Source organism: Nansenia antarctica (genome assembly GCF_963989245.1).
Source record: "Nansenia antarctica genome assembly, chromosome: 8".
Taxonomy (NCBI): domain Eukaryota; kingdom Metazoa; phylum Chordata; class Actinopteri; order Argentiniformes; family Microstomatidae; genus Nansenia; species Nansenia antarctica.
The window spans coordinates 34,344,886-34,352,220 of NC_137678.1; positions in this window are offsets into that span (position 1 = coordinate 34,344,886).

Sequence of the window (7,335 nt, forward strand, 5' to 3'; positions counted from 1 at the left end):
CTATTGGCAAAGTCTAGGGGGGGTAGCCTCCCCTTAACAGTAACTAGCAAGGAGGGGTTTCACAAAACCTAAAACCTACCCTGACCATTCAGGCTTTTACCACAGGACAATATTTTCTTGCCAGCACAGAGTGTACAACGAACATTTATGTTCTTGTCATCCTTTGCTGACACAAACTCAAAATAATCCCTATATTTCCAGCTATTTAACGCATATCTCTGTTCTCGCTCCATTATACGCTTCTGTTTACACTGTGCAATCAGCGTGGTGATACACGTGAGCGATTCTGCTGCACCTCGTGTTGAAAACGTGATCACTGACGTCACTCCCCAAGACGCGAGAAAAGCAATAAATGTTTGTTTACTATCGAACATTACAAAGAAATACTGCATTTAGCCTAAGTTATGAGGTAGTAACGCAATAGTAACGCACAGTCACTCGAATAAGTAACTTTAATCAGATTACTGATTTGGAAATAGTATCGCGATAGAATAGTCGTTACTGGGAAAAGTAATCAGATTAGAGTATCGCGATACTTAGTATCGCGTTACCGGCATCACTGCTTTTGACAATCTCTTCGAGAGCTGTTTTCAGTCATTAACAGAGCTGTTCTGAAAGTGTCCAAGCTGCCTGTTCTTAGAGTGGACTGTTTTTTGCATTCGTTCTCAAGTTATATCAAACTATCAAAGTGTTGTTTTCTGCCTTTCACGAGCACATTTTGACTTGTTGTTGAATAATCCTATAATGTAACTCTAAATGACAATCAGAGCAACTTGAATTGCGTGTGTGCAGCCTTTTGCTCAAAAGTGATCAACGTTTCGTTTTCGGAGTCTCTTTTGACAATCTCTTCGAGAGCTGTTTTCAGTCATTAACAGAGCTGTTCTGAAAGTGTCCAAGCGGCCTGTTCTTAGAGTGGACTGTTTTTTGCATTCGTTCTCAAGTTATATCAAACTATCAAAGTGTTGTTTTCTGCCTTTCACGAGTACATTTTGACTTGTTGTTGAATAATCCTATAATGTAACTCTAAATGACAATCAGAGCAACTTGAATTGCGTGTGTGCAGCCTTTTGCTCAAAAGTGATCAACGTTTCGTTTTCGGAGTCTCTTTTGACAATCTCTTCGAGAGCTGTTTTCAGTCATTAACAGAGCTGTTCTGAAAGTGTCCAAGCGGCCTGTTCTGAGAGTTGACCGTTTTTTGCATTCGTTCTCAAGTTCTATCAGTGTTGTTTTCTGCTTTTCTGGAGCACATTTGGACTTGTTGCTGAATGCTCCTATAATGTAACTCTAAATGACAATCAGAGCAACTTGAATTGCGTGTGTGCAGCCTTTTGCTCAAAAGTGATCAACGTTTCGTTTTCGGAGTCTCTTTTGACAATCTCTTCGAGAGCTGTTTTCAGTCATTAACAGAGCTGTTCTGAAAGTGTCCAAGCGGCCTGTTCTTAGAGTGGACTGTTTTTTGCATTCGTTCTCAAGTTATATCAAACTATCAAAGTGTTGTTTTCTGCCTTTCACGAGCACATTTTGACTTGTTGTTGAATAATCCTATAATGTAACTCTAAATGACAATCAGAGCAACTTGAATTGCGTGTGTGCAGCCTTTTGCTCAAAAGTGATCCACGTTTCGTTTTCGGAGTCTCTTTTGACAATCTCTTCGAGAGCTGTTTTCAGTCATTAACAGAGCTGTTCTGAAAGTGTCCAAGCGGCCTGTTCTGAGAGTGGACTGTTTTTTGCATTCCTTCTCAAGTTATATCAAAGTGTTGTTTTCTGCCTTTCTCGAGCACATTTTGACTTGTTGTTGAATGCTCCTATAATGTAACTCTAAATGACAATCAGAGCAACTTGAATTGCGTGTGTGCAGCCTTTTGCTCAAAAGTGATCAACGTTTCGTTTTCGGAGTCTCTTTTGACAATCTCTTCGAGAGCTGTTTTCAGTCATTAACAGAGCTGTTCTGAAAGTGTCCAAGCGGCCTGTTCTGAGAGTGGACTGTTTTTTGCATTCCTTCTCAAGTTATATCAAAGTGTTGTTTTTTGCCTTTCTCGAGCACATTTTGACTTGTTGTTGAATGCTCCTATAATGTAACTCTAAATGACAATCAGAGCAACTTGAATTGCGTGTGTGCAGCCTTTTGCTCAAAAGTGATCAACGTTTCGTTTTCGGAGTCTCTTTTGACAATCTCTTCGAGAGCTGTTTTAGTCATTAACAGAGCTGTTCTGAAAGTGTCCAAGCGGCCTGTTCTTAGAGTGGACTGTTTTTTGCATTCGTTCTCAAGTTATATCAAACTATCAAAGTGTTGTTTTCTGCCTTTCACGAGCACATTTTGACTTGTTGTTGAATAATCCTATAATGTAACTCTAAATGACAATCAGAGCAACTTGAATTGCGTGTGTGCAGCCTTTTGCTCAAAAGTGATCAACGTTTCGTTTTCGGAGTCTCTTTTGACAATCTCTTCGAGAGCTGTTTTCAGTCATTAACAGAGCTGTTCTGAAAGTGTCCAAGCTGCCTGTTCTTAGAGTGGACTGTTTTTTGCATTCGTTCTCAAGTTATATCAAACTATCAAAGTGTTGTTTTCTGCCTTTCACGAGCACATTTTGACTTGTTGTTGAATAATCCTATAATGTAACTCTAAATGACAATCAGAGCAACTTGAATTGCGTGTGTGCAGCCTTTTGCTCAAAAGTGATCAACGTTTCGTTTTCGGAGTCTCTTTTGACAATCTCTTCGAGAGCTGTTTTCAGTCATTAACAGAGCTGTTCTGAAAGTGTCCAAGCGGCCTGTTCTGAGAGTGGACTGTTTTTTGCATTCCTTCTCAAGTTATATCAAAGTGTTGTTTTCTGCCTTTCTCGAGCACATTTTGACTTGTTGTTGAATGCTCCTATAATGTAACTCTAAATGACAATCAGAGCAACTTGAATTGCGTGTGTGCAGCCTTTTGCTCAAAAGTGATCAACGTTTCGTTTTCGGAGTCTCTTTTGACAATCTCTTCGAGAGCTGTTTTCAGTCATTAACAGAGCTGTTCTGAAAGTGTCCAAGCGGCCTGTTCTTAGAGTGGACTGTTTTTTGCATTCGTTCTCAAGTTATATCAAACTATCAAAGTGTTGTTTTCTGCCTTTCACGAGCACATTTTGACTTGTTGTTGAATAATCCTATAATGTAACTCTAAATGACAATCAGAGCAACTTGAATTGCGTGTTTGCAGCCTTTTGCTCAAAAGTGATCAACGTTTCGTTTTCGGAGTCTCTTTTGACAATCTCTTCGAGAGCTGTTTTCAGTCATTAACAGAGCTGTTCTGAAAGTGTCCAAGCGGCCTGTTCTGAGAGTTGACTGTTTTTTGCATTCGTTCTCAAGTTCTATCAGTGTTGTTTTCTGCTTTTCTGGAGCACATTTGGACTTGTTGCTGAATGCTCCTATAATGTAACTCTAAATGACAATCAGAGCAACTTGAATTGCGTGTGTGCAGCCTTTTGCTCAAAAGTGATCAACGTTTCGTTTTCGGAGTCTCTTTTGACAATCTCTTCGAGAGCTGTTTTCAGTCATTAACAGAGCTGTTCTGAAAGTGTCCAAGCTGCCTGTTCTTAGAGTGGACTGTTTTTTGCATTCGTTCTCAAGTTATATCAAACTATCAAAGTGTTGTTTTCTGCCTTTCACGAGCACATTTTGACTTGTTGTTGAATAATCCTATAATGTAACTCTAAATGACAATCAGAGCAACTTGAATTGCGTGTGTGCAGCCTTTTGCTCAAAAGTGATCAACGTTTCGTTTTCGGAGTCTCTTTTGACAATCTCTTCGAGAGCTGTTTTCAGTCATTAACAGAGCTGTTCTGAAAGTGTCCAAGCGGCCTGTTCTTAGAGTGGACTGTTTTTTGCATTCGTTCTCAAGTTATATCAAACTATCAAAGTGTTGTTTTCTGCCTTTCACGAGCACATTTTGACTTGTTGTTGAATAATCCTATAATGTAACTCTAAATGACAATCAGAGCAACTTGAATTGCGTGTGTGCAGCCTTTTGCTCAAAAGTGATCCACGTTTCGTTTTCGGAGTCTCTTTTGACAATCTCTTCGAGAGCTGTTTTCAGTCATTAACAGAGCTGTTCTGAAAGTGTCCAAGCGGCCTGTTCTGAGAGTGGACTGTTTTTTGCATTCCTTCTCAAGTTATATCAAAGTGTTGTTTTCTGCCTTTCTCGAGCACATTTTGACTTGTTGTTGAATGCTCCTATAATGTAACTCTAAATGACAATCAGAGCAACTTGAATTGCGTGTGTGCAGCCTTTTGCTCAAAAGTGATCAACGTTTCGTTTTCGGAGTCTCTTTTGACAATCTCTTCGAGAGCTGTTTTCAGTCATTAACAGAGCTGTTCTGAAAGTGTCCAAGCGGCCTGTTCTGAGAGTGGACTGTTTTTTGCATTCCTTCTCAAGTTATATCAAAGTGTTGTTTTTTGCCTTTCTCGAGCACATTTTGACTTGTTGTTGAATGCTCCTATAATGTAACTCTAAATGACAATCAGAGCAACTTGAATTGCGTGTGTGCAGCCTTTTGCTCAAAAGTGATCAACGTTTCGTTTTCGGAGTCTCTTTTGACAATCTCTTCGAGAGCTGTTTTAGTCATTAACAGAGCTGTTCTGAAAGTGTCCAAGCGGCCTGTTCTTAGAGTGGACTGTTTTTTGCATTCGTTCTCAAGTTATATCAAACTATCAAAGTGTTGTTTTCTGCCTTTCACGAGCACATTTTGACTTGTTGTTGAATAATCCTATAATGTAACTCTAAATGACAATCAGAGCAACTTGAATTGCTTGTGTGCAGCCTTTTGCTCAAAAGTGATCAACGTTTCGTTTTCGGAGTCTCTTTTGACAATCTCTTCGAGAGCTGTTTTCAGTCATTAACAGAGCTGTTCTGAAAGTGTCCAAGCTGCCTGTTCTTAGAGTGGACTGTTTTTTGCATTCGTTCTCAAGTTATATCAAACTATCAAAGTGTTGTTTTCTGCCTTTCACGAGCACATTTTGACTTGTTGTTGAATAATCCTATAATGTAACTCTAAATGACAATCAGAGCAACTTGAATTGCGTGTGTGCAGCCTTTTGCTCAAAAGTGATCAACGTTTCGTTTTCGGAGTCTCTTTTGACAATCTCTTCGAGAGCTGTTTTCAGTCATTAACAGAGCTGTTCTGAAAGTGTCCAAGCGGCCTGTTCTGAGAGTGGACTGTTTTTTGCATTCCTTCTCAAGTTATATCAAAGTGTTGTTTTCTGCCTTTCTCGAGCACATTTTGACTTGTTGTTGAATGCTCCTATAATGTAACTCTAAATGACAATCAGAGCAACTTGAATTGCGTGTGTGCAGCCTTTTGCTCAAAAGTGATCAACGTTTCGTTTTCGGAGTCTCTTTTGACAATCTCTTCGAGAGCTGTTTTCAGTCATTAACAGAGCTGTTCTGAAAGTGTCCAAGCGGCCTGTTCTTAGAGTGGACTGTTTTTTGCATTCGTTCTCAAGTTATATCAAACTATCAAAGTGTTGTTTTCTGCCTTTCACGAGCACATTTTGACTTGTTGTTGAATAATCCTATAATGTAACTCTAAATGACAATCAGAGCAACTTGAATTGCGTGTTTGCAGCCTTTTGCTCAAAAGTGATCAACGTTTCGTTTTCGGAGTCTCTTTTGACAATCTCTTCGAGAGCTGTTTTCAGTCATTAACAGAGCTGTTCTGAAAGTGTCCAAGCGGCCTGTTCTGAGAGTTGACTGTTTTTTGCATTCGTTCTCAAGTTCTATCAGTGTTGTTTTCTGCTTTTCTGGAGCACATTTGGACTTGTTGCTGAATGCTCCTATAATGTAACTCTAAATGACAATCAGAGCAACTTGAATTGCGTGTGTGCAGCCTTTTGCTCAAAAGTGATCAACGTTTCGTTTTCGGAGTCTCTTTTGACAATCTCTTCGAGAGCTGTTTTCAGTCATTAACAGAGCTGTTCTGAAAGTGTCCAAGCTGCCTGTTCTTAGAGTGGACTGTTTTTTGCATTCGTTCTCAAGTTATATCAAACTATCAAAGTGTTGTTTTCTGCCTTTCACGAGCACATTTTGACTTGTTGTTGAATAATCCTATAATGTAACTCTAAATGACAATCAGAGCAACTTGAATTGCGTGTGTGCAGCCTTTTGCTCAAAAGTGATCAACGTTTCGTTTTCGGAGTCTCTTTTGACAATCTCTTCGAGAGCTGTTTTCAGTCATTAACAGAGCTGTTCTGAAAGTGTCCAAGCGGCCTGTTCTTAGAGTGGACTGTTTTTTGCATTCGTTCTCAAGTTATATCAAACTATCAAAGTGTTGTTTTCTGCCTTTCACGAGTACATTTTGACTTGTTGTTGAATAATCCTATAATGTAACTCTAAATGACAATCAGAGCAACTTGAATTGCGTGTGTGCAGCCTTTTGCTCAAAAGTGATCAACGTTTCGTTTTCGGAGTCTCTTTTGACAATCTCTTCGAGAGCTGTTTTCAGTCATTAACAGAGCTGTTCTGAAAGTGTCCAAGCGGCCTGTTCTGAGAGTTGACCGTTTTTTGCATTCGTTCTCAAGTTCTATCAGTGTTGTTTTCTGCTTTTCTGGAGCACATTTGGACTTGTTGCTGAATGCTCCTATAATGTAACTCTAAATGACAATCAGAGCAACTTGAATTGCGTGTGTGCAGCCTTTTGCTCAAAAGTGATCAACGTTTCGTTTTCGGAGTCTCTTTTGACAATCTCTTCGAGAGCTGTTTTCAGTCATTAACAGAGCTGTTCTGAAAGTGTCCAAGCGGCCTGTTCTGAGAGTGGACTGTTTTTTGCATTCCTTCTCAAGTTATATCAAAGTGTTGTTTTCTGCCTTTCTCGAGCACATTTTGACTTGTTGTTGAATAATCCTATAATGTAACTCTAAATGACAATCAGAGCAACTTGAATTGCGTGTGTGCAGCCTTTTGCTCAAAAGTGATCAACGTTTCGTTTTCGGAGTCTCTTTTGACAATCTCTTCGAGAGCTGTTTTCAGTCATTAACAGAGCTGTTCTGAAAGTGTCCAAGCGGCCTGTTCTTAGAGTGGACTGTTTTTTGCATTCGTTCTCAAGTTATATCAAACTATCAAAGTGTTGTTTTCTGCCTTTCACGAGCACATTTTGACTTGTTGTTGAATAATCCTATAATGTAACTCTAAATGACAATCAGAGCAACTTGAATTGCGTGTGTGCAGCCTTTTGCTCAAAAGTGATCAACGTTTCGTTTTCGGAGTCTCTTTTGACAATCTCTTCGAGAGCTGTTTTCAGTCATTAACAGAGCTGTTCTGAAAGTGTCCAAGCGGCCTGTTCTTAGAGTGGACTGTTTTTTGCA